The sequence below is a fragment of the Ammospiza nelsoni genome, chromosome 1 (assembly GCF_027579445.1).
Source record: "Ammospiza nelsoni isolate bAmmNel1 chromosome 1, bAmmNel1.pri, whole genome shotgun sequence".
Classification (NCBI taxonomy): domain Eukaryota; kingdom Metazoa; phylum Chordata; class Aves; order Passeriformes; family Passerellidae; genus Ammospiza; species Ammospiza nelsoni.
Window position 1 is genome coordinate 18809413 of NC_080633.1, and position 27462 is coordinate 18836874.

At 38.5% G+C, this 27462-nt stretch overlaps 1 protein-coding gene across 1 annotated transcript in view; it reads left to right on the forward strand.

The window, feature by feature from the left end:
* Positions 1-27462, forward strand: part of PIP4K2A (phosphatidylinositol-5-phosphate 4-kinase type 2 alpha) — a 107767-nt gene that overhangs the window by 24469 nt on the left and 55836 nt on the right. The gene's annotated exons all lie outside the window — the stretch shown is intronic.

Genomic DNA, 27462 nt, shown 5'->3' on the forward strand with positions numbered 1-27462 from the left:
AGTACGAAGACCTGTGCAATTACAAGGTTTAAGCCTGATGTTATGTCTGCAAATATTCTCAGAAATTTTTTGATAAGTATCAAAATTGAGATTTTGTTGAATTAAAATTTCCCTGAAATGTTTTGCAGCCTGAATTAATCAGTAACAGCTGTCAGTGCCCCCCCCAGAATTAAAAATAACTCTGCCTTGTTTAGAGGGGAAAAGCAAACAATAGACACATCAAAAACAAAAGGAAATTTAAGAGATTTGTAATGTCTTAAAACTTTCCTGAACTGCACAGAGTCAGAACCAGGTGAGCTGAGGTGCTGATGTAAAGGAGAATCTCTTCTCTCCAAGGGTGAGCTCTGCCCTCCATGCCACAGACCTGTCAGCACTGTGCCCATTCCATTTCCCAGATGGATGAATGGCTTCTTTCAGTTTTTAGAGAGTGCATTAAATATATTTATAAACATCTAGATTCTGGTGTTCATAATGTAGGGATTTTAAACATATGTCATGGGAAAATACATTAAAAGGTCTCATCTAATCCATCCAGCAGAATGGTGGGGCAGCTCTTTTTAAAGGAGACAAGCAACAAACCACCCACTGCTGCCTTTCTCCTGCCTTTCATTTCCTCCTCCCCCTTTTTACAAAAAAACCCAACTGTCCCCCAATGCCATATTTCTAAAGGGTGATTTGGACAAATCTGACTGATAGCAGATGAAGCTGGAGAGGGGATAATATGGGACTTTTTTATTTCTTCCTGACATCCTTTCCTCTAAAACTACAACATAGTAGTATTGTTTTGAGGGTCAGAATTAATCCTGCTCTATCCAGCTGATTATTGAATGCACCAGGCAAAGATGGGCAGAAGCTCAGGCTTTTTCCTGGTGGAGAGACTGAGTTGTAAAAGGTAAAGGAGGCTGTTTGAAAATTAAAAGATTGGTTTTTAAGTAACTGCTCCTTTAAAATTTAGAAGGAGATTGTCCCAGGGTGTAAATTCAGTTCATGTCTCCACTACTTACAAAGCAGTGTCAACTGGCTAGCTCTGTCTAAAAAATGTGAAATGGGAAGAAATTACAAAAATTAAAACTCATTCAGTGGTCGTTTTTAGCTTCAAACTTCTGTGGGTTATATTATATACATGGGCTTCTCAAGCACTTGGACAAGATATTAACTTTGCTGTTATATAGAAACAGCCAGCAGTGATCCTAGAAACTGGAACTTTCTGATAATACTTTTTATAAATTAGCAGGAGTTACTAACTTCAAACCAATGTTGTTGCACCATAACATTCAGTAGTAATGGATTTCTGTATGTAACTTGAGCAAGTAAGGATTTTTATTTATAGTATATGAAGCTACTATGTTTTTTTCTTTAGATCTTTGGATAGTAAACACTTTTTTTTTTTCCTTGCTGGGAAAGAAAAGAGTATCTTACTTTTTGAAGACAATAACTCTTTTAACCTATCGTAACTATATAATTTTAGATACCTATCAAGAGATGAATTCACAAAGCAGGTGGTAGGGGTAAGAGCTCATGGCAAAACACCAGTGGAATAAACTGCACCAACAATGGTTTTTGGTTTGCCCAGGATCTGCCATGGGTGTGTTTTGGCAGAAGGTGTATGGTCACTTGATTGCCAGGTCTTCTTCCTAGCGATGGTAACCATCAGCTTTAAAGTGTAGCAGTAGAGTCTGAGCTTTTAATATTAAAGAAATGTTCTTGAACGCATAAATAATCTCATAAAATAATTTTTGAGTAGGAGAATGAAGAATGTGATAAGACCATAAATATGGCTTATTTTCTCGAATGCATTTATAGTCTCATTTGACATGCATTGGCCATTACTGGAGAAAAATACAGTAAGAACTGAAATTACAGAAAAAGTGATTCCTCTGAGAAGGTGTACCATGGCTTCCCAGTGGGACAACCCATGGTTTGACTGAAGCACAGTAGAAAAGCATTGTTATAAAATCAGATATCTAAGGCTTTATCTAGTTTCCAGTTTAATCAATAAGATTAACTGATCCTAATGGAGTTCTGATTCTCACTCTGTCCATTTGCTGATGGCTTTGGGGACACAAGGGACTTGATTCTCCTCCCAACTCAATGTAAAAATTATTTCTGACGCTCCCTTCTCATCCCAGATCTGACTCTGCTGCCAAATGGACTGTCAGCTGCTTTGTCTGGACACAGAGTTTGGACTGAAAAGCAAAGTGTGGTTTGGATGTGTGGTGGCTTTAATTAAAGCAGAGATGTGAAGGTTCATCCCCTGTGGCTCCCATCTCCCTTGGGAAGGTGGGCTCTCCTCCTCAAGCCTAGTGCTCACCACATCTCCCCAGCTAGGAGTTTGTCCTGGTGCTTCAGGAGGTGAAAGGTATGACTGAAGAATAACAATAATAAAACAAGAGCTTTTGTCTAGGGTTTTGAAAATAACTTTACAAGGAGGTGCCAATGAAGGCATCATCTTAATGCCTTTGCACCAATAAGTTACTCAGGCAAGCAGTCATCTCTTACACAATATGGTCAAAATTGCATTTTAAATAGGGGTTTGTGTTTAATTGGTTCAATAGGCAACAATGTCAGTCATTTTCTAAAGCTGAAAGTGGTAGTGCTGTAGTGCTACAGTGGTTGAAATTTTCAAGTATTTTTTTTCAGATTTTAAAGATCAGAATGCTAAACTGGAATAAAACCTCATGTACAGCAAGTACCTTGATTAAAACTTCAGACTGCTAAAATTAGCTTTGTCTGGCAGAGGTCTATTAGTAGGTGTTAAAAGGGTTTTTTTTTTATTTAAACTTATTTAGCTTGGTAATTTAAAGTTTGAAGATTTTTGTTTTCTTTTCTTGCTCTACATGTGAATAAAACTGAGGTATAAGAGAGTGAAATATGCTGCCTCCAAAGTCTTGAAAGTGATTAAAAGTAACCAGGCTGAGTAGAAAAGCACAGATAACTTGTAAAAAGCAGCTTTGCTACAGTCACTAGTCAAGACTGTTCAAGCAGTTATCATGGCCTGGTTTCCATTTTAAAGCTATTTTTCAGTAAGCTATAAAAATTCTGAATTAAAAAGCTATTTTATGATAAACAGTTGCTATTTTCTAATATTCTAAAAAGCCAAGGAAGTATTTAGTTTTTCTGTGTTTTCTACAAGTTTACATGTGTGCTTGCACATACCTTACAACTCAGCAAAACATAAAAATAGACTTAATACAGTGGAAAGTATATGTAGTCACTGGTAAATTAAAATAATGGTTAAAGCCCAAGCATTAAGATTAATAGGTATTATATAAATCAAGGGGGTTTTGACATGGGTGGTGCATCCCTTCATGTTATACCCATTCTGTTTCATGCAACAGTAGTCTTCTGTTCTGAAACAAGCTTTTCCTTTGACCTCTTACTGTTTTATTGCTGAACAACAAGCTTCAAGGCTACAAGTGGTTAGTTGTGACATCCCAACCGTGTTTTTCAGCTTGAAATAGTGCTAATATACTATTGGGCATCTACATGCAGAGTCAAAAGGAGAAAGAACAAGATACGTTGTGTTTTCTGTAGCAAAACTAGAGCACAGAAAAGCCTGAAGATCTCTTAGAGATCCTTTAAGGATATGTAGGCATGAACTCTGTGGTCATTTGAAAAAATTGTGGAATTGAAGTTTTGTGTAAGAAACATTAAGATTGATCCAAATGCAATATGAATAGAAGTGTGCATAGTAAGGGTCTTAGAAAACTGCAGAAAAAAGGGTTCAGAATGTGGCCCGTGTTGATAACCAAGGTCACCATTCCTAGCTGTAGAATGTGAGGGGTGTGCTGTTTTTGTCAAGACCAAAAGGCTCGAAAGAAGGCCCTGAGGATGCTGTATCCTAGCACCAGGAGAGCAGTTACGAAGGAGCAGCATGCCCCATGTGCTCCCCATTCCTCTTAACTGGGAAGGAAAACCTGATAATGGACTGACAACCTGATCTAATGCTCACTGAGGCTGTCGTTTGTGATTTTGAGACAAAGAACTACCTGATATAATCAGTGACTCTTAAAGAATACAGGGGGAAAAAAGGCCTAAATTTTTTTTTTTTTTATCACCAGTTGGGGACCCCAAAAATTTTAAGACTAGTTGTTTTCCTTCTGTCAAAACTTGTAGTGGAAACAGCATCTTGGTACTTTGAATTATGTAGGAGTGAATGAAATCTGAAAGTGTGAAGGTGTAAAATCAACTTGCTTTTTTTTCCTTTATTTTATCCTTCCTGTAGTCCTATACTGGGCTGCATGGTGTGAATTCCCCTGCAATAGCTTTCTGTAAGATAAGTATTTAACTTACTACTATTTTACTTTACTGTTTTTGACCTCTGAAGTTGTTAGGGAACTTTAAGTTTGCTAAAAATGGGTTGAAAGATCCCTGGACTTAGAGAAGCAATACAGTATCAGGTATCTTTACCTATAATCCAGTTTTCTGCATGGAGGTAGGTAGATAATACAGGAGGTTAACTAAGAACTCTGTAGTGTCTATTATACATAAAAAGGGAAATAATCGTAAATTTGAGATTCCTTGTCATACTGATTGTATTTACCATGGGGAAGTAGCACCTTCTCTGCCATCATTATCTAGGAATGGGCTATCCTAGTGCTCCTGGTGAATCTCCAACATTTGTCTTGAAGCACTTCTGATGAAAAACTGAGGATAAGAGCACCTAAGTTGCTGCCTGAGTATGTGGGCTCTGAAAGATTTCTGGGGAACAATTTGCAGTAAATCATTGGAGGGCTCTGTGGTGTCCTTCTGCCCTCATAGTTTCAGCCTTACATGAGGCTGCTGGAAGCAGTGAGGAATGCCAAGGGGCATCACAGAGATATGCCAGATGTACTGGCATGTGAAGCTACCACATTAAACTGTGAACCAATTAAAGTGGATACAGGAACTTGCAAAACCTCCAGCTCCAGAGAAATAAAAATGCTCTGACTTGCAGAGGAGAAGAGGTGGTTCTTGATAGACAGTGAGCAAACACTATCTGTGGATCTGCTTTTGCAAGACACTCTATGGCCACACGTAAGGACAGGGAGAAAGGAAAGCTGCACCTCATTCTAGGAAATAACCTTTTTTTTCTTGCTGAAAGCAAAGACTTAATAGTATTTATTCTGTGAAACCAAAGACATTCGTATTACTGTGTAAGTGTGTAAAGATGGTTTATAAGTGTAGCTAATTATTCATGGCTGATGAACATAGATAATTCTTACTTACCACCACCATGGTCAAGCAATGAGAAGAAAAAGGTAACCCAAAATTCTCCAACAAGACCATCAGCCATTGTTCTCTACCACCCAGTGAAAGTTTCACTTTTCATTTCCTCATGTTAGTAATGCATTTTTATTAAAAAGTCTGAAAGACCACAGGGCTGGTTTATCAACCTGCATCAGGCTCAAGCTGCTCCCCCAGCTGAAGGAGAGTTCCCGCTCTTGCAATGGTTGCCAGTTCCAGGTGTTTGGTGTGCAGGTGAAGCAGGGTTTGTGCTGGTGCTGCAGGAGCACTGCAGCTCAGGTCCTCATGCTGCTGCTCAAGGCAGAGTTTAACCTCTTAACCTCAGGGAAGGATCTGGTACAAAATGCTTAGTCTGGGTGGGTCTGGTGTCTTCACTTGCCGTGAAGATTAAGCTGTACATCTTAATCCACAAGTATTAGAACCCAAAGGTGTTTCTGAATAGAAATTTTGCATCTTGACACCAGCAGCAGTTTCTCACTTTCTCAGCCAAGTTTTAATGCAAATTCTTGTCTGTGCAGGGTGGTTCTTATGATGGCATCTGATTCCAAACTGACAGGACTGGATTGTGGGGCTGGGGATGTTCTCTGTCAGTAGAAAAAGTCAGGCTGTACCATGGTTCTGCTAAGGATTGTAATCACTTTACTCTGGAATTTGCCATTTTGGACTGGAGGATTACAGTCTGTATGGTTGCCATTAAAACATTTCAATCTAATTTTGTTACTGACTGTTCATAATGCATGCCTTTGAGCTATTAAAAGGAATTTGATCTTCACATTTTTGGTACTATTTCAATTAAAATACTATTACTAGTCTTTTAAATGCATCATAAATAGCAGCTGTAGCAACTTTATCATGCCTCTCTTTTTAAATGCTTTTTGCAAGTGATGAATGTTTAGAATAACATCTTTTGTGACAGGAAAATAAGAAGAAATACAGCTTACAGACCAACACTTAAATATTTTCACAGCTAAATTAGTCTAGATCCTTCAGTTGCCTCTGTATTGACTGAGAAAAGAGCAAGAACTGGCCAAGCCTGGCAGTGTTTATGCAGCCTCAGAGCACTGTGTGACAATTAATGACACCATGTTCCTCCCGAGATGGGAATGGCTAGTACAGATCCTCCTACAGTGAAAAAACATCCTTGTATAAAGAGGCAATTGATGATTTAATGAAAGAAATCAAACTGACAGTTTCCACTGAAATCTCACTTTAAACCCTAAATATTGAGCCCCCAGAGGAAACAATAATGAGCCAGCTGTAGCATAACCTTTATCAGTCAGTTATTTGGTTTTTAGCATGTAGTGCTTTGTTCACAAGTTTATGTGGAAACTTAAAAACATAGGGAATGTGAAATTCAAAGTAACTTGTAGAGACTTGAAGTCTGATGGAAATGGAATGGAATATCAGTTACTGCTTGCTCAGAGAATTGGATACTGTATTCAGGATAACACATTTCTGAGGTAAATAGCGGGGGCTCCTGCAGTAGGAGTTGGTGCAGCTGTGACAACGTGCAGGGGATTTCAGTGGAGGATTCCAGGTTTGCACTACATGGGATCTCACTCCCTCCTTACTCCTTCAAACACCTCCAGAAAGAAAGAATGAGCTGTTACCAGCCAAGAAACTTGCTGTCAAGACTTTCCTTAATCAAAGAGTCTGTACTCATGTGATGTACCCTAGAGAGCAGGTCAGTTTGCTATCTTGGTAACAGGTTGCATTTATGCTCTCTATCCTAAATGTCTGTTATAATTTAAAAAAGGAATAAAGGGAATGTTAATTGTTCTGATATCTGGCTTTGACTACTTCTGAATTAGACGAATGATAAGGTGTTTTTAATTGGATTTTTTAAAGCATCTTGGAGATTGAGATTGGTTAGTGAGCACCTAAGAAAAACTTGGTGCCTAGCTCTCTTGGCGCTGGAAACAGCACTCAATTTCCACTTTTACTGTTTCCTTAGGATTTAAAAACATTAGCTAAGTGGTATGTCTCAGTAATGATATTTGTGCTGTTTTCTCCTTACTTATGAAGTTTTATCAGTGAAGTGTTTAATAGTTTTTCTTTTTGTGTGAAATCAGGGGGGAAAAAAATCAGTACATTAATCTTTTTTTGTGATGTTTTGCTGACAAAAAATAATGCATGTTGAAAAAGAGGGTGTAAATGACAAAAGATATTGTTCCCTTTACCAGCAGTAGATGTTTTAGGAGTGAATTTGCTTTCTGGAGAAGAACCTCCCTCGGTAGTGGTAGTCTCTGTTTCAGCAGATGTTCATTGTTTAGGACTTGATTACTTACACCTTCCTCACATTTTGAGATACAGCTGGGATAACATGGTGTTTATAATTCACTGCAGCTAGACCTCCGGGGTTTCAAGCCTCTTGTTTTTTTGTTGCTACTGCTGCTCTTCCATACACTTGTATCACTGTAAAAGTTAGTTTCTTCATGTGATACAAATAACCAGCAAAGAGATTTCTTTAGTTACCTGGTTGCAGAACGTAAGTGGAGATTCTAAGGACAAAAGGTGGAATACTGGAGCATGTGAATGCTGCTGTAAGCTGCTACTGAGCTGTAAACTTTCAAAGAAAATTAGGCAAGGCTTCTGTAACATTCTGCATTTTTCCATGGAAGAGTTTGGAATGTGTGATGGTTTGGTCAAGCACCAGAGCAAACAAAACAGACCTCTGTATGGGCTGAAGGATGTATCAAAAATAACAAGTTCAGTAGTATCAATGAAAAAATTGTACACAAGCACCATCATCCTACTATGAAATATCAAGTCTCATTCCTGTTGTGATATCTCTCTTCTAAATTACATGCACCCTTGTCAGAGAAGCATCTACAGCTGATCTGACAACAAGTGGTTCGCAATTAAATGGATCCTTTGATTTCTGCCGTGCTGTCAGCTGATGATAGTTGGCTTGAAACAGAACAGAGATTCTTGTGGTACTGTGTGATCTCTACAGCTCAGGATTGTGCAGAAGGGAAGAAAAATACTCCTTTTCATTCTGGCATCGTACAGTAGCTGATCAGAGTTGGCATTGTCTGCTTCTCTTAGCCCACGCTCATCTCTGATGCTTTAAAAAAAAGTCACTGCATCCTTAAGGTGATTTCTGGCTACTGTCACTGTCCTTGTCATGATTCACTTTCTTCTTGTACCGAGACAAGCTGTAAGACAGTGGAAAGGCAGGTGACAGTGGTCCTGACTGTTCTAAAACAATCCCAGAAGCTTGCAGTGCCCAGTGGTGTGGGAGTTAATCTCCCAAAACTGCCCTCAGCCTCACAGGAGCTGCACAGGCCCTGCATTTTCTGTGTCATCACTACTGCAGGAGGAAAGGGCATCTTGTCTGTAGTCAGCCCAGCAGTTTGGACAGCAGTGCTTTCTCCTCTGAAATAAAAACAGATCAGACCAATAGCCCATAACTGGAGTGGCAACTGCTGCCTTGAGCTGTTGTGCTTGCAGGGAACTCAGCCAAAGAGATGGGACTGGGGGGAGCTCTGCAAAGCCTGGGATACCAAACTGCAGTGGTGATGGGCTTCAGGAAGGAGTAAAAGAATTTCCTCTCTGTAGAAGAAATTATTCATGTAATGATCAGTCAGCTTCTTACATTTGGTCTGTCTAGTTTCCTTACCAAACAGAAAGTGTGTGAGGGAGTTACAGAAGCTCTTTTTATTATATTTAACACTTACTTGGTAGGACAGGACAAAAACCAGGTCTGCAGTATTTTGTTATATTGCCTGCCTGTTATAAACTGATCTTCAAAATCAATGTATTAAAATCTGTAAGATAGAGATTTTCTAGATGTTTGATTTTCTGTTTATCAGTAATTAAAACTAGTAATTAATTTTATTTCTTCCTTCCTACCACTGAGTTTCTCTGTCCTTCATTTAGGAGAGAGATGCCTTCTACACAGCTCTTGGCTTTTCTTCCTCTTAACCTGTCAGTGTCAGTGGATATTTCCATTAAGTTACTGTTTATCAGGCACTGGTTTGGAAGTGTGCACTGAGTAAAATATAGGCAGAGTACAGACCTGCACTACTTCTTTAATCCTAACCTCTGCAAGGACAGAGGAAGAGTATTTTGTGGTGTGACTTTACTATTCCTATTTCAATTATATCTTTGTCATTTTGAAGTCTTTGGGATAATTACCAAGGCTTGGCATTTGTTCTTTTTTATGAAAAGGTCCTTAAACCTTTAGTTCAATCAGAGCACATGTTTTGCTGCAGCACCCTGTAGTTCTCAAAAGCACAGTAGGGATGAGTAAAAGTCAGGAGTTGGCAGTGTGTGTGCCAGTGTGCTCCAGTACACTTGCACAAGTGAGCTTGTTATCATCTCTGGCAATTCTGGGGGAAAAAGGCTGGTCTTGAGTTCATGCTAGCTTATTCATTAATCTTCCGATAATGTAATGTGATTTGTATAGATAAGAAACTCCTGTTAAAAAGTCAAAACAAGACTGAGACTAGAAGGGCTTGTTAGAATAGTCCACTCTAAAGTTCTTACATCTGTACTGATAAATATTTATCATGAGAACAAAATTGTGGTGTAGTTTCAAGTTCTTGAGTTGGAGGGAGTTCTACTGTTTTTTTTAATGTGCTAAAATAATGAAATAGCAATAGTTGAAGGCAGACTCAACCCTTCTATTTCTGTCCCAGTTCTTTTTACTTTGAGGTTTAACATCAGTGCTTATAGCATCCAGCTCCAAGACCTCTCCTTGCTGGGTAAGGGACTTCTAATGCTGTTACAGACACGCAGAGTGGTGTTACTTGGACTCACCTGTTGCTGCTGCAGGAGCAACAGAGATTCTGTGCTTCCCAGAAGTGCAAGCTTTATAGCTTCAGGGATGGGTTCTGTGCCCTGGGTGAGGCTCTAATGGGCAGGGTTTCACTGTTGTGCAGGTGGGGCCTATTTAAATATACACCTGTGTGAGTTCCTATTGCCCCTGTGTACACCTAGGTAAAACTGCCGGTCTCATAAGGTTGAAATCACTTAGATGTGTGTTCTCAGCTTTACTGCTTGCCTTCTTAAGGGCTGCTAGAGAAAACTCGAAAATCTTACCTTGTGTTTCCAAATCTTGAAGATGTGCTTTGGATTGACCTATTGGATCTCAGCCACCTGTGGGGCTTTCAATGCATGTTTATGTTTTCAAGTTGGGGCACGGTATTTTTAAACTAAATTTTAAACTTCCAGAAAGATGAGTGCTGTAATCAAATACATAATTTCTCATGAGAATCCCTGATTTAATTGGGTTTTTTCCAGAGAAATAGTGGTAGCTTACTACTGGGAAGTGCTGTTTCACACTGGTTTTAAAGCTCTCCAAATAGGCAGTGAGACATAACAGTTTAAAAAGATGTGATTTTCATAATACTAATAATTTATTATGGCTGCATGTATGTAATACAACGGGAGTTACTACATGAGTTAATATCAGCCAATAAATATGATGGTTCATAAGGATTTTTGTTGTTCAAGAAAGCAAAGGTTATCTAAAGGGGTGAAGTAAAAATCGAGTGAACTGTAGACTCCATGTGAGCACTAAATACCCCTGTTTAAGCAGGCTGTGGAGTGGATTTACTACAAACACTGGTTTTTATTGGGGGTTTGAAATTTTTTTTGTGTTTTTTTTTTAACATCGGGGAAAAGCATCTGGATTTCTTGGTTAACTGAAGATAACTTGGAATAATCAGATGCTAGAACCTACTGCTAGCTTAGCAATGTAGGCTAATATGAGAAGAATTCGTTTTCTAATTCAGTCTTTGAAAGCTTGGAAAGCTCAACAGACTGCTGGAGCTTCAGAATATATGCTATATCATTTGCTTATTTATATCTGTGGTCCAGCAATTTAGACTGCCACAGTCATGTCCCATTGATCTCCTGGCAATGTCCCCTTCAGTCTGAGGCAAGACACCAGAGGCTTAGATCCAGCTGATAACTTGGCACAAATGACTGGAAAGCCTTGATATGGACAGAACTGTCATGGGGTCATGCTGGGCACTGCTCAGGATGAAATACTGTACAACAGTATAATATTTTGCCTAATTTGCTGCTTGCCATGGTGCTGTGTCACCCTGTCCTGCTGTCTTGTGCTGGCTGTGGCACTGATGAGGTGCAGTGATGAGCCACCTCAGCAGCTTGACCACTGAAGGGAGAAGGAGGAATCTCTGTAGCTGTTCCTGTGGCTCAGCAAGGGGAGAGGCACGAGATGAGATGCTCTAGAGTGTCAGGCTCTTTGTAGCTCCCCACCAAAAACTGCTTTGACATTAGGATTCATACGAAAAGTGGCTTCCAGGAAAAAAGGAAATACCATTTTGAGGGCTTTTTGCTATTTCTTCTTACTGAGGCTTTACAATTTTTGTTGTTCGGCTTATAGAAAAGCAGTTAAATTTAATTCAGGAAGCAGCTGACTTAGCTCTGCAACTTAGCTCTGCCTTGCAATAACAAGATCTGGGTCAGAAAAGGCTGGGACAAGAATAACACTGATGAACTTGCAGTGCTTTGCTTACAATGCAGAATTGCCATTTTACCCATATTATTATTCAGTCTTTTGTTTCCCTTCCAAATCACTGTGTATGAAAGGCCAGGTAACCTTCTGTTGGTTTGTTTATTTTAGAAACATGCACAACTACAAAGATGCTTGGGCAGGTGATGTGCCCAGAACAACTTGTAATTCCAAAAATAGCTGGTTTATGTTAGCGTCATGCTGATACCTTGGGAGTTGCCTGGATTCTCTTTTTTTTGTTTCTTCCTTCCTACCACTGAGTTTCTCTCTCCTTCATTTAGGAGAGAGATTCCTTCTACACAGCTCTTGGCTTTTCTTCCTCTTAACCCGTCAGTGTCAGTGGATATTTCCATTAAGTTACTGTAGTTCCAATTCTGCAGCCTAGCCCTCATTCTCTTGGATATAGGGAAGACAGGCACTGAGCGTGTGATTCACCTTTTTATTTCAGTGGTTTTAGGAGACTGTTTCACAGACCTCATCCTAGATGATTTTGATCCACAGCCTTTGGGATACAAATTCAAGCAGCAGCTTATAACATGATGTCTGTGCATAATGTTTGGTGTCAGGGGACACCAGGCTGCTACGTACTGGCTGAGACACTCATGGCAGTGGTTATGTCAAAGGCAGAAACACTGAAGGTCCCTTTAGCACTGCTTATCTGTCTGAACACTTAAGGCTCCTGTCAAAGGCACTTCAAATGTCTTGTCTTTAAGGTATCTGTGCTACCTTGGAGATTCCATACAGTACTAGTTGGTCTTGAAGCTGAATATTGCCATCAGCATTCATTCTGTTGTGCAAACAATGGTGGCTCTTTTTTCCTATTCTAGATAAAAGAATTGTTTTGTTCTTTCCGTTTTAGAGGATCTGGCTTGTTTTATCATGAATTCAGTGTTGTGGTATGGCATTTCAGAGAGAGAGGAAAGCTACCCACAAAAAACCTGCTGTGAAACTAGTTTAATCTGTTATGGGTTGTTGTTTTTTTATTGATGACTCGGCAGAAAGCAAAGATTATTTTGAAAGAGACCCTGACATGCATTTATCAAAGACACCATTGAGATGAGTCCCTGTTCCTGACTGCTGAAAAGTGTTTGAAAGGAATCTTTCTTGTGACTGTAAACTTTTATGCACTTCTCATAGTAACTTGACTTGATTATGTCTGCAGTCACAGATTCGTCACACCTGGTCTAAGGCTCCTTGTAGAGCACAGTTTGAGGGAGGGGGAGAAGGAAATGAAGATGCTTGGATTTAAATGCTGCTTTGCCCAAAGGCAGAGATCTTCACTGGACTGTAACACTGGGAGGTAAATGGCTACTGTGAACAGAGCATCCTCCTGGGATTGTTCTTGCTGTCAAAAAGCACATCCATCCTGTAATCAGTTAATGATTTGTAATGCATGTAGAAACTGTATTTATGACTTCTATTGTTGTTGCAGTCTTCCTTTTCTGATAAGGCAGATTACTGCTTGTGGAGGTTGAGCATGTTTTGGTTTTTCCAGAAAAAGAAAAAGTGGATATTTTTAGCACAAGCTTTCCAGGGTGCTGGACGTCACCACATTGCTAAATGGCTCCTCACCAACGTGGCAGCAGGTTTTTCCCTCTGTGCTCTTGGGATAAAGGTGTGTTGCATTTTGTAAGAGCTGATCTAAGGCCTGTCAGCTCTTTCCTGAAGTATAGTTAAGCACCTGCAGTTCATTAACCATTTCTCAATGCTTTGGCTATAACTAAATGTTGTCATTTGGGCAATGACTGATAAGATGAGCATAGTTTGTCCTTGAATTGCAGCACTCTTGGCTTTTAGTAACTTTGATTTCCTACCTTAAAATCTCACAAAATCCAAGTAGATGCAATTACAGGTTAAATAGTGTACCCAGGATTTTATATTTAAAGTGTTTAGGAGTCTTTCTACAGTTGAAAATATGGGCAAATTAGTGCATGAAATAGAAAGATTCCACATGGAAATTACATATGCTAATGGTTATATACTAATCACAAAATTAGACTCACTCCATGTAAGGTGGAAAGTCTGGCCTGGTTAAGACTTCAAAAAAGAGTAAACAATTTTTGGTGGCATAAATGTGTTTGCTACTTGCTCTTTCTAGTCTAGGATTATTTTAACTAATGACTTCCTTTTTTTCCCCTCTTTTCCCTACCTGTACTTTTATTAAAAAACAGTTCATAATCTGTGACTAATTGCAAAATACAACTTAAAAACATAAGAAAAATATTCAGGAAGCATAATATACTTATTTAAAAAGAGAACAGATCTCAAACTAGTTACATGTAAATGATGGATAATTCAGACTTGGAGCCAGGAGAATATTTTCTGTCAATAACACTGCATATTTCATGTTGAAATGTGTTGACAAGACACATGCTTATAAAGTCTCATCAAATCAAGTTTAAGAAACCAAAACTAAGGCTTTGTATTTTTTTTCTTCCTTCCTTCTCTTCCCCTCCTCAGCCTGCGGTGAGCATTGCTGATGGTTCAGAGCACTTGCAGAGGTCTGGTTCTTGCAAAAAGAGCAGCTGCTCACAGACCTTCTGCTTGCTGTGTGTGTGCTTTGGGTTTTTTCTCCTAGCACCTTTGCATGTCCCCCTGGCTGTTTGCTTGTGTGTATTTGTGTTCTCTGCGAGGTAAAATGTATTTTGCATAAGAGTCAACAGTCTTTATCCTTGGTCTCCAAAAGTTGTTCATACTACATCAGAGTTCCCAGTAAGTAGGTGCTTTGCAAATATTTGAATAGCAGAGCAGCAAAGGAATGATAAATGAAATCAGTCCTCCATGCCTCTACAGTAGCAGATGTCTAGAGCTGTCTAGTCACTCTCAACTCCACTGGGAATTAAAGCACCTCTTTCTCTGCACTAAGGTCATTCTGTCTTATTTCCTGTTTTAAATACTTGACCATAGCCAGATCATTTTGGACCCAGTTTGTTGTTGTCTAGGTCACCATCATGATAAAGCCCAGCTGCACTTACCAACTTGTGCTTCATCTCTTGTTATTTCCATTTTCAGTTGGACTCTGCTTAATTAATAGTTGCAAAATTAATTACTTACAACTTCAATGAGTGCATTGAATCTTTAAGCAGCCTACAGTTTAATCCTTCAATCAATGTAATTTCTATCTGGAGAAGACCAAAGTTTGTTGAAGGATGATAGAGGAAGGAAAGTGAAGCAAGTGAGAAATTATGTGGGTGTTTGCTGTATTTCCTGTACATCAGGAGTTGTTAAAAGATGATTGTGGTTGGATGGGATGAAGAGAGAGGAGGTTAAGAGGCTGTTAACAATTTGGTGTGAACACTTGAGGTGCTCTTGGTCACTGTATAGCTGTGAGCTGGTAACAGGCTCTGGCAGGCTGGATCTTGGATGTGATTTACACGGGTGAATGGGAAGTGTGTCATAGCAACTGGAACAGCAACCATCTGACAGGTAAGGAGATGCTAGCGAGGTGTCGTGGGGGTTGTTTTGGGAGCAGAATGTGTGTTTGGGCTTTTTTTAGTAAAAGCGCACAACTAAACTGCTTTGGAAGTGCCTACACCTCAGCTAGTGAAAGCCAGATTTGCTTTTGGCTTTACTGCTTGCCCGAAGGCATTAATGTAAGCAGAGCACTTAAGCATACTGTTAAAAAGCACTTTGTGGCCAAATTCAGCCTGCTATTCAAATACATTAGTGGCACAAGGAAAGAAGGCAATCTCTAATTCTTATTAAGGTAAAAAGCAAGTTGCATAAACTTCTTTGTTGAAACAATTTATTTAATGTTTTGAATATTGTTTTCCTCTTTATTGCTCGAAATGCTTTCCATATACTTTTAAAGTGTTAACAATGAAGTGGATGTTTTAAGGATAAATTATACTTGTATTTTCCCCTAGGTTCTATAAAACAACAAATCTGCAGTAATTTGTGACTTCAGGAACATCTTTCCTTTAAACACCCTCTTCTCAAAGAATCTACTATAAAAAAATTCAAGTGACTAATTGTATAAAGACGGGATACATGCTATTAAAGAGTCACATAAGCATTTCAATAATTTTACTGCAAATGCATTTCTTATCTCTGAGTAGAGCCTTAAGTCCTCTGGATGTTTTGCTTCCTCCAGAGCACTCATTAAAATAGAGCTAAAATGTCTGGTGTGTGAGATGGTGTCAGGAGCTGAAAGAGAGGTTGTTACAGTGATACTGGTTTTAAAAATTGTTCCTGGTTTTTCAAAAACAAAGAAAATGTGTAGCTGGTGACAGTTTGTGAGTTAGCACTTCTGAAAGGGAAATAGGACAATAGTTGTTTTCATATCACACTCTCCAGCATTTGCTTTATCAGGAGATTCTTTCAATAGCATAATTCATACTTTCTGAAGTTAAAGTTATTCCTGTTTTATGTCACTGACCTTTTATTACTTTTAGGCTGTGAGAGCTGTATATTTTACAGAAAACATGGCTTGTATAGTACCAATAGCCGGTAGTAAACTCATAATTTAATGCTAACTTATGTCCATAGTGGATTTTTATTTTGACTGTAATTTAGAGACATTTCAATAGCAATTAATTCTACCTCAGTTTGAAACCTCTGACTTAAACCTCATCTGCAGAGATTGATTTTTCATGTTCAAACCTTATTAGAAACATCATCAAGCTAATTCTTGGAAGCTCAGACTTCCCAAAATTGAACACAAGTCAGTGGGAGCTGTTTCTGTTGTGCTCTCCTGAAAACCAGGTGAGAAGTACTCTAAAGTGGACACCCAAAAATCTGTGTAAGGTTGGATGTAAAAGACCCAGGTGCACCAGCCATGTTTTCAAAGGGAGTTGGTTTCTGACAAGCAGAGTAGATAGACAAGAGCTGTTGTGTGTTTTTGATTTGTTTGTGAAACTGCACTCCTTCCAAAACAGCTCGTACCAATGTCTCTAGTCTCTAGCTCACGTGAGATGAAGTAAGCTATGTTGGCAAAGGTGCAATTTTATGCTGGCATAAATTAGGCCTACTTTGTGGTTTTCTGGTGACACTGTCAAGTGCAGAGCTAGCTATAACTGCATTACAACCTGAATAAAACTAATTTCCAGATGGTAAACCAAAATGAAATATGAGAATATGGTATTCTGTATATATGCTTCATGTGGACTAACACTTCAAAAGAAGTAGCTCAAATGCCTTCTTGGTTGGTGCTAGTCCTTAATTCCACCTTACTGTTGAGGAAATTGGGCTGCTTTCCTTGTGGGATTCATCTGAGCTAGTTGTATTTTTTGCCATGTTTTATTTCATGAAGACAACTCTGAGAAATAAAACCTCTGCTTCTTCAGAGAGAGATAAATTGCCTTGATTGTTTGTGAATACCTGTGCAGTGGTTCCTGTAGAGCCCACTTGCACTGCAGGAGGTTCTCAGGAGCCCTTGTGTTGGAGGAAATGGAGGACCTTTTCTCTTAGGCAGTGGGCAGACATGCACAAAACCCTTGTGCTTGCTTTTAGATCTTTCAGTCCTGGGTCGGGTAAGCACAGTCACTGCTGTGGTTAGAGAGATCACAGTACGACAGCATCTGTTTATCCATCATTCAGTATTTGAAAAGATTAGTACAAGGCTATTCTTAGCACTGGCAGATAGATGGTATGTTATTTTAGAATGTGTATTTATGTAGTGTTTTCTTTAATGGTATCTGTGTTAGTATTTGAGGTCACTTGAGCTAGCCAGGCTGTATGAGTCATTTTTATCCGACTGATTTTACACATTGTAGTCCAAAACATTTCTTTTTTTTACCTTTTTTTTTTTCTTTCCTTTTTCTCTTGGGTTTTTTCCCCCTGCATTATGACCTTATAAAAACAAGATATTCCTCATGTTGTGCCAAGTGCAGCTCTGAAAATTGGCTTTACTTGATCTGTCGTGCCTTCTGGGCTTATCTACTGCTAGACAGTAGAGGTGGGAGGGAGACAATACAGGAGCCTGAAGACAGGAAGATGTCCTTACAGTGCTGGCAGCCTTCCTGTGTTTGAAGCCTGCAAAGATGTCTTCAGTCTAAGGGAAACAGAGACAAGAACTGGAAAGATAATCTTCCTAGCCAAAAGTTCAGCAGAGCTTTTGGCCTCACTGCCGTTTGAATTCAAGTTTTAGAGTTTGTGGTATAAAGTTGGTTGGCTGATAAAGATTTTATTGACATAACTGTTTCTGCAAGCCTAGGCAGAGATAGTGTGTGTCGCTATTTGTTGCTTCAAACATTAAAAGGAAAAATTTAACACTAAGTTTGTAGAACTTCAGAAATAATAGAGTAAATGGGTTTTTTCTAATATCTGGCTGTCCAAAAAAGGATATGTTTGTCTTGCATTTGACAAATATGCAAAGTCTCTACAAATCTTTTTATACTGAGAGAGCAAATTTACCTGGGAAAGATGTATAAATATTGGAAATTTGTCATACAGACTTGAATTAAAGAAGAACAATATTTTAAAACAATATTTTTCTTTCAATTTATGTATACTTTTTCAGTCTAGTTGATGTTTAGGCATGGCAGTTCTTAGCCAAGAACTGAGGATTATTCTGTTTTCTTGACAACTGCTTTGCAATTGTACAATTTCTTACTGTGAGTAGATGAAATTCTGTTTACTTGGGCATTAGAGAAATCTCATCCATTCGGGTTCTAAAAGATAGTATGAGACAAAAAACATGTCAAACAATGCTCTGCTCAAGTGACTCTCAGCAGACTGTAGTGAATTCTAAAGCAGAAGTTTAAATGAAGCTTAAATTGATAAGCAACTGATTGGTATTGATATGTAACTAATTTTAATTCAGTTTTGTATTTGTATTTAATGAAGTCAGTACTATCTAAATAGGAAAGTCAACTGAATGCCAGTCTCCTCTGAAGATTCTTGACAGTGGACTGGCAGGCAAGAGTTTGTTTTTTAAGAGAGATCCTTTTTAAAATCCCTTTGTCAAGCTCCATCTGATAAATTGCAAAGCAATGCACTAAACCAGCATTCTTTTTCCTAAGTTAAATAAAGCAGCCTTAAATGTCCTGGATACACAAACTGGAAAATAAGTTAATCAAACCAAGTTTTATACTTGACATCGTAATATTTTTTTTAAAACAAAGGAAGTATTATCTGAAGACTATAATCAGTTCAACTCACAAAAATGCTTTAAGATTTCAAAACTACATCTCATCTTCCACAACATTTTTTAATTAGGAGACCAGAAAAGGAAAACAAGTCTTTTTTTTTGAGTCCCAGTTGGTTTCTCAACTCTGAATGACCTATCTGTTCAACTTTGCTAGCAAAAATGAAGAAAATATTCTGTCTTCACCTGAAAAAAAAGTTTGTTACCCAAAGTTAGTTTTGCGTTTCAGCAAACTTGGGATTTTTTAAGTACTTAAATGTTGGCAACAAAATCAAATGTCAAAATAGGTTTATGTGCAGGAGGTTAATTTTGCCTACTGTTATTTTTCATTTTGTCATATGTTGTACAAGGTATTGAAGTTAAAATTTCATTTAACTTTTAAAGTACATTTTTGGATTAATTTTTCCTCACTTTGTAATAATCATATCTCAGATTGCAAGCAGTGCTCCCAGCTTGAGGGGCTTTAGCTCATAGTCCAAACACTTTAGGGTAAGGAATTGCAGAAGGAAACATTTCTCTGCTGCCTCCACTTCCTGCAGCCTTGCAGTGAGCAGGTTTGGCAAGTCATCCAAATGAACAAAAATCCTTTTTTCGCAGGTTTAGTTTGGGTTCTAGCTCTGGTTTATCACACAACTGACAACACACCCAGGCATGTCAGAAGGGGAAAAATCTTGGTGCAACAGCAGGAAAAAATGGGTCAGATTTGAAATGTTTCTTTTGTGGTGATGGTGGCAACACTGACTGGTTTGAGGCATAGGCCTTTGTGTGTTTTTCTGAGAACACCTGCGGCTCACTGAGCCTGTTTTCTTCTCAAAAGCTTTCTTGTAACTGCACAGAGGTGTTTCTTCTAGATTTCCTGTAAAGTGCCCCAGTATTAACTGAGCATTTTCAGTCGAATTTGCGCAAAATCTTAAATTTCCATAAATAATGGTGGGGTATCAAATACCAGAAATAAAAGCCTGAGCTTACAAGCTTGAAGTAGATACTTTAAATCCATCCTGGGTTTTGTATGTTACCTGATGGATTAAAAGTGACAAGCAGGATGCTTAACTTGGTGCATGTGAACTTCCCTCTGACTCCTTATGGCTTGGAGGGCCAACACATCACACCTGACCCTGCAGCCCCTTCACTTTGCTGCTGCTGTGGAAATCAGTGTCTGTGTTGTCATTAGTGCAGATTACTGTTACTTCTCATTTTACAATGTATTTTACAAAGTATGGCAGCTTGTGGTCTGAGTCTTCTTGAGAAAAATGGCAGCCGCTCTTACTGTGAGTTTCTCTTTCAAAAAAAAAATCAAGTATGTTTTTCAGATCTTTAAATGAAAACTAAGGGCAGTATTTCCTTTTTAACGCTGCTTTTCAAAAAATATTTCTTACCCTGAAAATGGGAAAATGAGTCTGTGTGCTCAGAGGAACATGGAGGGCAGGAGGGTGCACATTCCAGATCGCCTGTGCTGCTGCAGTGATGCAAAGCAGCTGTGAGTCCAGTTAACCACCCCCAGTGCTGTGCAGGCTGCCTGCTCCTGCCTCTGGTCCCAAAAATATTGCTTGGTTTGATACCATGTGGCTTCAGCTCTTCAAAAATGCAATGTTGTGCTCACTGTGGGTGCATTATTCAGAACTCTTCATTTTGCTTTTTTTTCGTTTTTTTAATTTGCATTGGAGAATTTGCTGTGTTCAGATTAGCATTAATGGTTGAAAATGCATGTTGGCAGCTCAGGGCTTTTTTTATTAAATTATTTGTGTGTATATATAAAATATGTATGTATGTATATTAAATTCTTGCTTAAGGGATAAATTAAATCATTAAATGTTTTTAATTTGGATTTTCACATATGGAAATAATCAAAAAGTAGATTTTCTTTCTCATACTGTTCATTAGCAATACATAACCTGACTCAAATGCCAGTGATGAGAGAGAGTTTCTGTGGGGTGGTTCTGCTCCGAGTCGTGGAAATGTGATTCCTGGGTTCAGGAGAGGAAATGAGTGGCAGCTGATCAAATACTGTCACCAGCCACCTCATCATGGGAAATGCTTTTTGACTGGATTTGGAGCAGTGTTACCATGGCTAGCATAATAGAAACTTGCTGCAGAAAACTTTGTGTCATTACACTTTGGTTTTGTCTTTACAGTTGAAGTGATGTTTTGTTGTTGTCGTGCTTACTGAATAACAAAGTTTGGTCATTTCTGTTTGATCTCCTTTCAGAGGCACTGTGGCACCTGGTACATGTTCAGATTAACAGCACTAAAACCACTGGGGTTACTTTTTATTTATGGGCTATAAAAGGTATAAATAGAAAGCGGATTTGTGTCATCTTTGCCCATTGAATGTGTCCTATTGTCCCCCTAAGCTTATGGAAATCCTCTGATAGCAAAATTCTGACCTGTAAACAGAGGCAAAAGGTTGCACAATTATATTATGTTGCTTTTAAGAAATTATATTTTATTTCATATCAAGGGATAAAGAAGATGCTTGAGTCGTATAATTATCTCAACTCACAGTTTAGTTGAACTAGGAGGGTGACAGGACTTGGGAGACAATGAGCCCCTGGTGGCTCTGCTGCACCCTCCCCTTACACCCTTCTTCTGCAGGGCTGGGAAGGCTTTCTGGGGTTTGGAAATAATGTGCAGTACATGGCCTTCAGCAAAATCAACATTAGAGTTGTTATATCTGGGCAGTTAATATCTCATAAGTAATGATAATAAATTAATGAAATTTTGTATGTGGTATTACTGCCAAAATAAATTTGAGATTCTGTGAGGAGAAAGGATATCCTGAGCAATAGCAAAACCCAACTCCTTATAACCATACCTGGATACTGGTCTTTCCCAAACTCTGAAGGAGTGGCACATAAACTCATTGCTTCAGTAGCCAGAAGCTGCAGAGTTTACATCCAAATAAGTGTGTTTTACTGTCTGTGAGAAGGAGAGGTTAATGCATATTTAGAAACTATATACAGGAGAAGTCAGTGACCACAAGGTGGACAGGAAAGTGCTAAAACAACCTTTAAACAATCCCAGATGTCTGTTCTGAGCTTGCTACTCAGCTCAGGCGCTCTTTGGGTTTCCTTGGGACTTTAAGGCCTTTCATGTCTTCTTCCAGATGTCATGGTGTCTTGACCAGCAAGAGCTTCTGCTATTGCTCTGAGAGCATTTTCTTAAATGAAGCCCATACAGTGGCTTCATGCAGCAAAAACTGTCTGGATGGCATCCTGATATGAAGGAGTGTTTGAGATGGCTTAAAAAATCATTGGCAAGGGTATCAGCAAAAGCCAGATTTATATTAAGTGACACCATGACAAAGTTCATTGGCAAGATTCACTCTACTACTTACAGGACAGAAGGGACAGCGAGGAAAAACAAGCAACAACAAAACCAAACAAAATCCAGACAAAACAGAAATGAACTGTGAACTGTCTAGGGATGTGTGCATTATTGCAGTGAGAGCGAGATAAAAGAGAACACGGCCTAAAACAGCATTTAACAGCACTCAAACTTAACAGTACTTTACTTTTATCTTAAACCAAATAATGACTTAATCATGACAATTTAACAAAGGAATAACGCTTACTAGCATTTAACCTTACTTTATAACTTTGAAGTTATACTTAGCAACTCAGCGAAAGGACAACACTTAGCAGTATTTAAGTAAGGTTAAGTCATATGTCACAAGCTTACTTACAGGCCTATCTTGCTTCAATATCCAGGTATTTAAACATCTAAGAAAGCAGCATTCCTCTCAGATTTGCTGTAGTATATGCACACAGACATAAAGAGTCAGTGCAGGCAAGGCACCTGTGGAAAATTCCTGTTGGAGGGCAGTGAAAGAATTGCTTTGAATGCCCTACATCTCCTGTTGGGTGAAAGGCTGAGCCTCGAGGAGTGGAGGTGTAAGTCCAGGACTCCTGGTTCAACACTCCTCCAAGTCTGGCAAACCATGAGGGTTCTCTGGCTCTGAGAGGCCCCAATCAGAGGGAGGTCACTGCCCACTGCAACCCAGAAGAGCTCATTTTGGACTACTGTTTATAGGGTTGCAAGAGAGTGGGCTCTAGTCATCATTTGTTTTCAAAACAAATTCATTTGTTTTGAAACTTTTTTTTTGGTCATAATTTGTTTCAGTTTCATCCTGGCCACAGTTTGGGTCAGCACTTTCTTTGAAAGTGTAAGAACAGGAACGTTGTGTCATTCAGGCAAGAAGAATTTTCCAAGGCTGTTCATAAGGGAAACAGGAGCTCGTTAGCCATTCCTGGGAGCAGATAGCCTTTCTGATAAGCTCAAGAGGAGCTGAGCCCAGGTGCTGTTTTCAAGGCTGAAGCCTAATGAGCATTTCTCAGATCACAGTGCAGCCTGACAAGGGTATGGAGGGGAACGCACCACCTCAAATAGTGATAAAACCTGGAAAGCTGATAACCCTCATAGGTGACTACAGACCTGTTAGCCCAGCATCAGGCATTACACTACTTTGAAGTGAAAGACTGTATGGTAAATGCAAGACAAATACAGTGCCACAACCAAGATGCATCAGAGAGGTGAATGGAGGAGTTCTGCTAAACCGAGGAAATGCAATTCTTACCCATTGGACCTCTAGGATAATATTTTGCATGGTGCTTACATGTAAAGTTATTACTTCTCCTGAAGGATGGGAGATTTAGGCTGAGGCTAAAAAAAGGTTCGTTTAGCTGCAGGCTAAGACATGCTGGCAGAGCGAGTTCTGTCACTTGTGCTCTCCAATTATTCTGTTGGTCCATGTTACCGGGAGCAACTGCTGCATCACCTTACAGAGCACAGGAATACAGGTGGTGTGACCTTCGTGTACTTCCAGGGTCACTCTTGGTCAGTTAATTAACTTTTTAAATTAGATTTATATAATGCAAATAGCATTGCTGCTGTTTGCAGAAAATTTGCCTCACAGCTCCAGCCTTCACCTAATGCATAGTCAGAAATGGCCAGAAGGAATCATGCTTTAATGTCATCTTTTCACAAGTCAACAGTTTTCTAAATAACATATTTGTGAGGTTGGAATATGTGAGAGGACATTAAACCCCCTTCACAACTGGTCTTCTTTAATACTGTTGCTACTACTATTACTAATAATAATGTGAAATGCATTACTTTCATTATACCAGTGTAAAAATAGGCAAAAAATTGGCTTTTCTGCATTTGTTATAACTTGTGAAAATTAATGAGGCCCATCTCATGACTTAAATTGTTGCTTCATAGCATTTGTTCTGCATACTTCCTAGGTTGTTTTTCTTAGGCAGGATGCTTTTAAAGCCTTTCTCTTCATTAAGCGGATGAGTATTATAGGCAAAATGGTTCCTTAGGTTTCTGTTCCCATTATACTTTGCCTTTCTGTATTGAAGAGAAGTTTTTCCTATTGATTTTCATTTTTCAATTACAGCATTCAGGTAAAGCTACAACATCTCCCTTTTTGTTCAACTGCATGCTGGAATTTTATGTTTAAATTCATTACCTCATTTTTCTTATTCAGAAATATATACTTGAAAAATATAATCTTAAAAGCTACTATGAGATGAGCATTATTTAATAGAATCCTTTATGTTTGTTTTCTGTTTGGTTGGCAAGTTTGTTTTTTCCCAAGATCTTAGTAACAGGATTCATGGAATATAAGTATAATTTTATTTCATTGTGTTCTTCCTTGTTGAATTTTTCTTCTAGAATCCACAATAAATAGATAATTTAGAGACTTGGCAGAACATTTGTCTGAGTTGTAATTCTGCTTTGTGTATAGAATTGATCTTGTCTTCTTCAAACCTTTCCCGATGCTGTAATAAATACCTGGTGCCTCCTATCATCTTCCTCTTTTTGGTCATTCTTTTGTGAAGCTTTTAGGACAAAGCCAAGTGAGCTAAAAGTTTATCTGTTGCCAGATAAGCATTTTGTTTTTTAATTAGAAAAATACAGACCAGATGGCTATCAGACCTTGTGACAAGTGTGTGTATTTTGAATCACTATGCCAAACAATAATTGAGGATGCCCATTGATATGAAAGATTGTCAAAGTACATCAACCTCCCAGCACAAATTTAAGTTTCAAGCAGATGACTTGATATTTTTGCTCAAAAAATAAAATGTTCTTTTATCAGATTTGTGGGAAGCTAATAGCTTGCAAATTGTTGGCTGAGCTGTGTCCCTTGTCTTGTTGTCTTCTTAACAATTGCATTTGCAAAGAAGGATGAGCTCATGTCTAAAGTGTGCCTCACAACTCATCCAAGTACAAAGAGCTTACAGTCCTTTACAATTTTCTTTTTGGTCTGAGACAGGACTTTCTTCTTGTGTGATGTTTGCTACTGGAAGTGTTTAGCTTGTCAAGAATCTCCACTACAAACAAGTTGTATTTCTATTATTCTGTTTCCCAGTTCATTAATGGGCATTAATGTATTTGTACATATTATGGCATTTGACCTAGCTTTTAGGAGAATGAGGGATTATCATGACAGACATTGTATCTGAGCTGCTTAATTTATTTTTGGCCTTTGATTATTTGGCACATTATGAAGTGTCAGTTTTTGCACTCATTGAAATGTGTAAGGGGATTCATGGGAACTTTAACCAAATCTGTAGAAATGTGACTTAATGCTTGTCTGATAGTGTACAGCAGCTGTTCTGGATATTCTAGACTGTGCAAGTGTCCAAGAGACTTGAAAGATTTAAAAGCTTGCAATCAAAATTGTTGGGAAGGAAATTAAATTTAAGTGCTTTTGTTATAGGTTCTTAAACCCTGTCATTCCAAACTCTCTGATCAGGAGTGATAACCAAGCTATAAAACCCTTTGTCTGGATTTTTGGACCCTGATACTCCAAATTTAAAAGCATGAAATGCTTTTTGGAAACCATTTCTTTGCTGTATTTTAGGACTGTGTTTGGACAATATCCTGTCCAGAGCTTTCTTTGAGTATGTCACAATATCCTGTTTTCCACATGGATGCATGTACTACAGACCTACCCTGCCCAAACAGATCCTTTTCCTGTGGAAAACAGCAGCCAAGAAGTCTCATGAAAGTATCTGGGGTCTGCTGTGAATTTTTTTCTTTTGGTTTTTAATTCAAAGGCAGATCATAAGACTTAACAAAGGTCTTGCTACTCTTTTTGATAAAATGTAGCTGTTGTTGAGCTGTTCATTTTTTAGTATTGCTAAATATGATCCATATTTAATACTCTTGCAGAGTCTTTCAGATATTCTGTGGTTAGTACTTCAGGAAAAGTATATGTTAAGGCAGTTTGGAATACTCTTGATTCAGTTTGTCATACTTTTCTAATAGTAAATTACTGAATTTTATTGAAAGCCAGAAATCTAATGATAGGCATCACCTGAACTACAAAACTGCTCTGGTAATTGTTGGTAGATGTTTTGAGACATGTAAAATTTAGATTCTTTTATGTAGCTGCCTGGCAGCAGGGTGGTTTAAGTTTGATTTTGGGGTTTTTTTACTTTAGAGTTTTTTTCTGTTCATGTACTTTAAATTGCAATGATTCCAAAGACTCAGAAAAAGTTAAATGTGTTACCCTGTTTTTCCTATAATTGCATTATTTAATTTTCATATAATTGCATTAATTTTGGGACATGATTCTGAATAGGTAACTGGATATTCCTTTTATAGAAGACTTCTATGCCCTTTAAAGTCTAACACATTGCAAAATTAAAAAAAAAAAAAAAAAAAAAAAACCTGGATATTTTTTACCTTGCAGGGTAGCAGGGAGAGGTAGGGGAAAGAGATGAATTTTTGTGTGATTGAAATGATGAAAACCTCATTTAAAACATATTAAGGTGTATTTTGCTGAACTGATTTATTTCTCTACAGCAGAACTTAATCTTTTATTTCTCTTGCAAGAATGGGTTTGAGTGTAATTTAAACTGTCAAATGACATTTATCAAATGATGGTTTTGCCCTGTAACAGGCAAATGTCTTCCACAAAATTGATTAGCTGCTGACCTCATCCACCCTTTTCAGACCCTTCAAGGTAGATTTCAAAGAGTTGTAAAATAATCACTTCACTTTGAGTTTATACTTCAGCACAAGGCGTTTACTGTCCTGGTAGCAATACCTCAGTGTGTTCCACATCTGGGAAGGAGAGGATGTAAATGCTGCCTGTAGCTCTGCCTGTCACCACTCAGCCTGCTGCTTTAACCTAAACCTCTGCTCCTTACAAAATAGGGGCAGCTTAGCAAAGGGCTTTTTACAGGACAATAGAATGAATAAGTTAAAGAAACTTTCTCTTGTAGGTGCCTGTTCTAGTGAGCAGGAAAAGGCTCTGTTTGGTAAGACCTGCCGGGTGTTCAGTATCAAGAAGGTGCTGGAAGAGACCCTAAATGTGGAATTTTATACTCCAAAGAATTTCCTCTGTTGTCTTCTTGTTCTACAGCCCTGTTTTGTATGAACAATCCACCAGAAGCCCATAGGCTTGCTTTCATAAGCATTAACCTACCAGTAAATGAGTTAACTGTGCTGTTGAGGAAGTCTGTGGCCTGTTCAAAATGGTGACTTTGTGTCTGAACCAAAAAAAGGTTTGATATCTTTTTCTCTTCAGTTTTCTGTGCAAGTTTCTTTGCCAAAGTAGAAGCTGCAATGCAGAAAGTAAAACCCTGAACATAAAAATCTCAGTACTGCTGGTGGTGTTAAAAGTTCAGTTCTATTTTTACAT